Consider the following 8,764-nt stretch of genomic DNA (forward strand, 5'->3'; position numbering starts at 1 on the left):
GGAATGACATGTGATGAAAAAGTCAGAAATCTTAATCAATGCTTCCAAAAAAGGCTTATCTCCCCGTTTCCAGCTGTTTAGTGACATTTGGGATGATGTGTGATGAAAAATTCAAGAATTTAACCATTTCTTTCAAAAAAGGCTTATCTCCCTGTTTCCAGCGCTTTTCTGACACTTGGGCTGACATGTGATGAAAAAGTCAGAAATCTTAATCAATGGTTCCAAAAAAGGCTTATCTCCCCGTTTCCAGATGTTTAGTGACATTTGGGATGATGTGTGATGAAAAATTCAAGAATTTAACCTTTTATTCCAAAAAAAGGCAGATCTCCCTGTTTCCAGCGCTTTTCTGACACTGGAGCTGATATGTGATGAAAAAGTCAAAATGTTAACCATTGCTTCCAAAAAAGGCCTATCTCCCCGTTTCCAGCTGTTTAGTGACATTTGGGATGATGTGTGATGAAAAATTCAAGAATTTAACCTTTTCTTCCAAAAAAAGGCAGATCTCCCTGTTTCCAGCGCTTTTCTGACACTTGGGCTGACATGTGATGAAAAAGTCAGAAATCTTAATCAATGCTTCCAAAAAAGGCTTATCTCCCCGTTTCCAGCTGTTTAGTGACATTTGAGATGATGTGTGATGAAAAATTCGAGAATTTAACCATTTCTTCCAAAAAAGGCTTATCTCCCTGTTTCCAGCGCTTTTATGACACTTGGGCTGACATGTGATGAAAAAGGCAGAAATCTTAATCAATGGTTCCAAAAAAGGCTTATCTCCCCGTTTCCAGCTGTTTAGTGACATTTGGGATGATGTGTGATGAAAAATTCAAGAATTTAACCTTTTCTTCCAAAAAAAGGCAGATCTCCCTGTTTCCAGCGCTTTTCTGACACTGGAGCTGATATGTGATGAAAAAGTCAAAATGTTAACCATTGCTTCCAAAAAAGGCCTATCTCCCCGTTTCCAGCTGTTTAGTGACATTTGGGATGATGTGTGATGAAAAATTCAAGAATTTAACCTTTTCTTCCAAAAAAAGGCAGATCTCCCTGTTTCCAGCGCTTTTCTGACACTGGAGCTGATATGTGATGAAAAAGTCAAAATGTTAACCATTGCTTCCAAAAAAGGCCTATCTCCCCGTTTCCAGCTGTTTAGTGACATTTGGGATGATGTGTGATGAAAAATTCAAGAATTTAACCTTTTCTTCCAAAAAAAGGCAGATCTCCCTGTTTCCAGCGCTTTTCTGACACTTGGGCTGACATGTGATGAAAAAGTCAGAAATCTTAATCAATGCTTCCAAAAAAGGCTTATCTCCCCGTTTCCAGCTGTTTAGTGACATTTGGGATGATGTGTGATGAAAAATTCGAGAATTTAACCATTTCTTCCAAAAAAGGCTTATCTCCCTGTTTCCAGCGCTTTTATGACACTTGGGCTGACATGTGATGAAAAAGGCAGAAATCTTAATCAATGGTTCCAAAAAAGGCTTATCTCCCCGTTTCCAGCTGTTTAGTGACATTTGGGATGATGTGTGATGAAAAATTCAAGAATTTAACCTTTTCTTCCAAAAAAAGGCAGATCTCCCTGTTTCCAGCGCTTTTCTGACACTGGAGCTGATATGTGATGAAAAAGTCAAAATGTTAACCATTGCTTCCAAAAAAGGCTTATCTCCCCGTTTCCAGCTGTTTAGTGACATTTGGGATGATGTGTGATGAAAAATTCAAGAATTTAACCTTTTCTTCCAAAAAAAGGCAGATCTCCCTGTTTCCAGCGCTTTTCTGACACTGGAGCTGATATGTGATGAAAAAGTCAAAATGTTAACCATTGCTTCCAAAAAAGGCTTATCTCCCCGTTTCCAGCTGTTTGGTGACATTTGGGATGATGTGTGATGACAAATTCAAGAATTTAACCATTTCTTCCAAAAAAGGCTTATCTCCCTGTTTCCAGCGCTTTTCTGACACTTGGGCTGACATGTGATGAAAAAGGCAGAAATCTTAATCAATGGTTCCAAAAAAGGCTTACCTCCCCGTTTCCAGCTGTTTAGTGACATTTGGGATGATGTGTGATGAAAAATTCAAGAATTTAACCTTTTCTTCCAAAAAAAGGCAGATCTCCCTGTTTCCAGCGCTTTTCTGACACTGGAGCTGATATGTGATGAAAAAGTCAAAATGTTAACCATTGATTCCAAAAAAGGCTTATCTCCCCGTTTCCAGCTGTTTAGTGACATTTGGGATGATGTGTGATGAAAAATTCAAGAATTTAACCTTTTCTTCCAAAAAAAGGCAGATCTCCCTGTTTCCAGCGCTTTTCTGACACTGGAGCTGATATGTGATGAAAAAGTCAAAATGTTAACCATTGCTTCCAAAAAAGGCTTATCTCCCCGTTTCCAGCTGTTTGGTGACATTTGGGATGATGTGTGATGACAAATTCAAGAATTTAACCATTTCTTCCAAAAAAGGCTTATCTCCCTGTTTCCAGCGCTTTTCTGACACTTGGGCTGACATGTGATGAAAAAGGCAGAAATCTTAATCAATGGTTCCAAAAAAGGCTTACCTCCCCGTTTCCAGCTGTTTAGTGACATTTGGGATGATGTGTGATGAAAAATTCAAGAATTTAACCTTTTCTTCCAAAAAAAGGCAGATCTCCCTGTTTCCAGCGCTTTTCTGACACTGGAGCTGATATGTGATGAAAAAGTCAAAATGTTAACCATTGATTCCAAAAAAGGCTTATCTCCCCGTTTCCAGCTGTTTAGTGACATTTGGGATGATGTGTGATGAAAAATTCAAGAATTTAACCTTTTCTTCCAAAAAAAGGCAGATCTCCCTGTTTCCAGCGCTTTTCTGACACTTGGGCTGACATGTGATGAGAAAGTCAGAAATCTTAATCAATGCTTCCAAAAAAGGCTTATCTCCCCGTTTCCAGCTGTTTAGTGACATTTGGGATGATGTGTGATGAAAAATTCGAGAATTTAACCATTTCTTCCAAAAAAGGCTTATCTCCCTGTTTCCAGCGCTTTTATGACACTTGGGCTGACATGTGATGAAAAAGGCAGAAATCTTAATCAATGGTTCCAAAAAAGGCTTATCTCCCCGTTTCCAGCTGTTTAGTGACATTTGGGATGATGTGTGATGAAAAATTCAAGAATTTAACCTTTTCTTCCAAAAAAAGGCAGATCTCCCTGTTTCCAGCGCTTTTCTGACACTGGAGCTGATATGTGATGAAAAAGTCAAAATGTTAACCATTGCTTCCAAAAAAGGCTTATCTCCCCGTTTCCAGCTGTTTAGTGACATTTGGGATGATGTGTGATGAAAAATTCAAGAATTTAACCTTTTCTTCCAAAAAAAGGCAGATCTCCCTGTTTCCAGCGCTTTTCTGACACTTGGAATGACATGTGATGAAAAAGTCAGAAATCTTAATCAATGCTTCCAAAAAAGGCTTATCTCCCCGTTTCCAGCTGTTTAGTGACATTTGGGATGATGTGTGATGAAAAATTCAAGAATTTAACCATTTCTTTCAAAAAAGGCTTATCTCCCTGTTTCCAGCGCTTTTCTGACACTTGGGCTGACATGTGATGAAAAAGTCAGAAATCTTAATCAATGGTTCCAAAAAAGGCTTATCTCCCCGTTTCCAGATGTTTAGTGACATTTGGGATGATGTGTGATGAAAAATTCAAGAATTTAACCTTTTATTCCAAAAAAAGGCAGATCTCCCTGTTTCCAGCGCTTTTCTGACACTGGAGCTGATATGTGATGAAAAAGTCAAAATGTTAACCATTGCTTCCAAAAAAGGCCTATCTCCCCGTTTCCAGCTGTTTAGTGACATTTGGGATGATGTGTGATGAAAAATTCAAGAATTTAACCTTTTCTTCCAAAAAAAGGCAGATCTCCCTGTTTCCAGCGCTTTTCTGACACTTGGGCTGACATGTGATGAAAAAGTCAGAAATCTTAATCAATGCTTCCAAAAAAGGCTTATCTCCCCGTTTCCAGCTGTTTAGTGACATTTGAGATGATGTGTGATGAAAAATTCGAGAATTTAACCATTTCTTCCAAAAAAGGCTTATCTCCCTGTTTCCAGCGCTTTTATGACACTTGGGCTGACATGTGATGAAAAAGGCAGAAATCTTAATCAATGGTTCCAAAAAAGGCTTATCTCCCCGTTTCCAGCTGTTTAGTGACATTTGGGATGATGTGTGATGAAAAATTCAAGAATTTAACCTTTTCTTCCAAAAAAAGGCAGATCTCCCTGTTTCCAGCGCTTTTCTGACACTGGAGCTGATATGTGATGAAAAAGTCAAAATGTTAACCATTGCTTCCAAAAAAGGCCTATCTCCCCGTTTCCAGCTGTTTAGTGACATTTGGGATGATGTGTGATGAAAAATTCAAGAATTTAACCTTTTCTTCCAAAAAAAGGCAGATCTCCCTGTTTCCAGCGCTTTTCTGACACTGGAGCTGATATGTGATGAAAAAGTCAAAATGTTAACCATTGCTTCCAAAAAAGGCCTATCTCCCCGTTTCCAGCTGTTTAGTGACATTTGGGATGATGTGTGATGAAAAATTCAAGAATTTAACCTTTTCTTCCAAAAAAAGGCAGATCTCCCTGTTTCCAGCGCTTTTCTGACACTTGGGCTGACATGTGATGAAAAAGTCAGAAATCTTAATCAATGCTTCCAAAAAAGGCTTATCTCCCCGTTTCCAGCTGTTTAGTGACATTTGGGATGATGTGTGATGAAAAATTCGAGAATTTAACCATTTCTTCCAAAAAAGGCTTATCTCCCTGTTTCCAGCGCTTTTATGACACTTGGGCTGACATGTGATGAAAAAGGCAGAAATCTTAATCAATGGTTCCAAAAAAGGCTTATCTCCCCGTTTCCAGCTGTTTAGTGACATTTGGGATGATGTGTGATGAAAAATTCAAGAATTTAACCTTTTCTTCCAAAAAAAGGCAGATCTCCCTGTTTCCAGCGCTTTTCTGACACTGGAGCTGATATGTGATGAAAAAGTCAAAATGTTAACCATTGCTTCCAAAAAAGGCTTATCTCCCCGTTTCCAGCTGTTTAGTGACATTTGGGATGATGTGTGATGAAAAATTCAAGAATTTAACCTTTTCTTCCAAAAAAAGGCAGATCTCCCTGTTTCCAGCGCTTTTCTGACACTGGAGCTGATATGTGATGAAAAAGTCAAAATGTTAACCATTGCTTCCAAAAAAGGCTTATCTCCCCGTTTCCAGCTGTTTGGTGACATTTGGGATGATGTGTGATGACAAATTCAAGAATTTAACCATTTCTTCCAAAAAAGGCTTATCTCCCTGTTTCCAGCGCTTTTCTGACACTTGGGCTGACATGTGATGAAAAAGGCAGAAATCTTAATCAATGGTTCCAAAAAAGGCTTACCTCCCCGTTTCCAGCTGTTTAGTGACATTTGGGATGATGTGTGATGAAAAATTCAAGAATTTAACCTTTTCTTCCAAAAAAAGGCAGATCTCCCTGTTTCCAGCGCTTTTCTGACACTGGAGCTGATATGTGATGAAAAAGTCAAAATGTTAACCATTGATTCCAAAAAAGGCTTATCTCCCCGTTTCCAGCTGTTTAGTGACATTTGGGATGATGTGTGATGAAAAATTCAAGAATTTAACCTTTTCTTCCAAAAAAAGGCAGATCTCCCTGTTTCCAGCTGTTTAGTGACATTTGGGATGATGTGTGATGAAAAATTCAAGAATTTAACCTTTTCTTCCAAAAAAAGGCAGATCTCCCTGTTTCCAGCGCTTTTCTGACACTGGAGCTGATATGTGATGAAAAAGTCAAAATGTTAACCATTGCTTCCAAAAAAGGCTTATCTCCCCGTTTCCAGCTGTTTGGTGACATTTGGGATGATGTGTGATGACAAATTCAAGAATTTAACCATTTCTTCCAAAAAAGGCTTATCTCCCTGTTTCCAGCGCTTTTCTGACACTTGGGCTGACATGTGATGAAAAAGGCAGAAATCTTAATCAATGGTTCCAAAAAAGGCTTACCTCCCCGTTTCCAGCTGTTTAGTGACATTTGGGATGATGTGTGATGAAAAATTCAAGAATTTAACCTTTTCTTCCAAAAAAAGGCAGATCTCCCTGTTTCCAGCGCTTTTCTGACACTGGAGCTGATATGTGATGAAAAAGTCAAAATGTTAACCATTGATTCCAAAAAAGGCTTATCTCCCCGTTTCCAGCTGTTTAGTGACATTTGGGATGATGTGTGATGAAAAATTCAAGAATTTAACCTTTTATTCCAAAAAAAGGCAGATCTCCCTGTTTCCAGCGCTTTTCTGACACTGGAGCTGATATGTGATGAAAAAGTCAAAATGTTAACCATTGCTTCCAAAAAAGGCCTATCTCCCCGTTTCCAGCTGTTTAGTGACATTTGGGATGATGTGTGATGAAAAATTCAAGAATTTAACCTTTTCTTCCAAAAAAAGGCAGATCTCCCTGTTTCCAGCGCTTTTCTGACACTTGGGCTGACATGTGATGAAAAAGTCAGAAATCTTAATCAATGCTTCCAAAAAAGGCTTATCTCCCCGTTTCCAGCTGTTTAGTGACATTTGAGATGATGTGTGATGAAAAATTCGAGAATTTAACCATTTCTTCCAAAAAAGGCTTATCTCCCTGTTTCCAGCGCTTTTATGACACTTGGGCTGACATGTGATGAAAAAGGCAGAAATCTTAATCAATGGTTCCAAAAAAGGCTTATCTCCCCGTTTCCAGCTGTTTAGTGACATTTGGGATGATGTGTGATGAAAAATTCAAGAATTTAACTTTTTCTTCCAAAAAAAGGCAGATCTCCCTGTTTCCAGCGCTTTTCTGACACTGGAGCTGATATGTGATGAAAAAGTCAAAATGTTAACCATTGCTTCCAAAAAAGGCCTATCTCCCCGTTTCCAGCTGTTTAGTGACATTTGGGATGATGTGTGATGAAAAATTCAAGAATTTAACCTTTTCTTCCAAAAAAAGGCAGATCTCCCTGTTTCCAGCGCTTTTCTGACACTGGAGCTGATATGTGATGAAAAAGTCAAAATGTTAACCATTGCTTCCAAAAAAGGCCTATCTCCCCGTTTCCAGCTGTTTAGTGACATTTGGGATGATGTGTGATGAAAAATTCAAGAATTTAACCTTTTCTTCCAAAAAAAGGCAGATCTCCCTGTTTCCAGCGCTTTTCTGACACTTGGGCTGACATGTGATGAAAAAGTCAGAAATCTTAATCAATGGTTCCAAAAAAGGCTTATCTCCCCGTTTCCAGCTGTTTAGTGACATTTGGGATGATGTGTGATGAAAAATTCAAGAATTTAACATTTTCTTCCAAAAAAAGGCAGATCTCCCTGTTTCCAGCTGTTTAGTGACATTTGGGATGATGTGTGATGAAAAATTCAAGAATTTAACCTTTTCTTCCAAAAAAAGGCAGATCTACCTGTTTCCAGCGCTTTTCTGACATTTGGGATGATGTGTGATGAAAAATTCAAGAATTTAACCTTTTCTTCCAAAAAAAGGCAGATCTCCCTGTTTCCAGCGCTTTTCTGACACTTGGGCTGACATGTGATGAAAAAGTCAGAAATCTTAATCAATGCTTCCAAAAAAGGCTTACCTCCCCGTTTCCAGCTGTTTAGTGACATTTGGGATGATGTGTGATGAAAAATTCAAGAATTTAACCTTTTCTTCCAAAAAAAGGCAGATCTCCCTGTTTCCAGCGCTTTTCTGACACTTGGAATGACATGTGATGAAAAAGTCAGAAATCTTAATCAATGCTTCCAAAAAAGGCTTATCTCCCCGTTTCCAGCTGTTTAGTGACATTTGGGATGATGTGTGATGAAAAATTCAAGAATTTAACCATTTCTTTCAAAAAAGGCTTATCTCCCTGTTTCCAGCGCTTTTCTGACACTTGGGCTGACATGTGATGAAAAAGTCAGAAATCTTAATCAATGGTTCCAAAAAAGGCTTATCTCCCCGTTTCCAGATGTTTAGTGACATTTGGGATGATGTGTGATGAAAAATTCAAGAATTTAACCTTTTATTCCAAAAAAAGGCAGATCTCCCTGTTTCCAGCGCTTTTCTGACACTGGAGCTGATATGTGATGAAAAAGTCAAAATGTTAACCATTGCTTCCAAAAAAGGCCTATCTCCCCGTTTCCAGCTGTTTAGTGACATTTGGGATGATGTGTGATGAAAAATTCAAGAATTTAACCTTTTCTTCCAAAAAAAGGCAGATCTCCCTGTTTCCAGCGCTTTTCTGACACTTGGGCTGACATGTGATGAAAAAGTCAGAAATCTTAATCAATGCTTCCAAAAAAGGCTTATCTCCCCGTTTCCAGCTGTTTAGTGACATTTGAGATGATGTGTGATGAAAAATTCGAGAATTTAACCATTTCTTCCAAAAAAGGCTTATCTCCCTGTTTCCAGCGCTTTTATGACACTTGGGCTGACATGTGATGAAAAAGGCAGAAATCTTAATCAATGGTTCCAAAAAAGGCTTATCTCCCCGTTTCCAGCTGTTTAGTGACATTTGGGATGATGTGTGATGAAAAATTCAAGAATTTAACCTTTTCTTCCAAAAAAAGGCAGATCTCCCTGTTTCCAGCGCTTTTCTGACACTGGAGCTGATATGTGATGAAAAAGTCAAAATGTTAACCATTGCTTCCAAAAAAGGCCTATCTCCCCGTTTCCAGCTGTTTAGTGACATTTGGGATGATGTGTGATGAAAAATTCAAGAATTTAACCTTTTCTTCCAAAAAAAGGCAGATCTCCCTGTTTCCAGCGCTT

This window comes from Limanda limanda, unplaced genomic scaffold (assembly GCF_963576545.1).
Source record: "Limanda limanda unplaced genomic scaffold, fLimLim1.1 SCAFFOLD_25, whole genome shotgun sequence".
NCBI classification, from domain to species: domain Eukaryota; kingdom Metazoa; phylum Chordata; class Actinopteri; order Pleuronectiformes; family Pleuronectidae; genus Limanda; species Limanda limanda.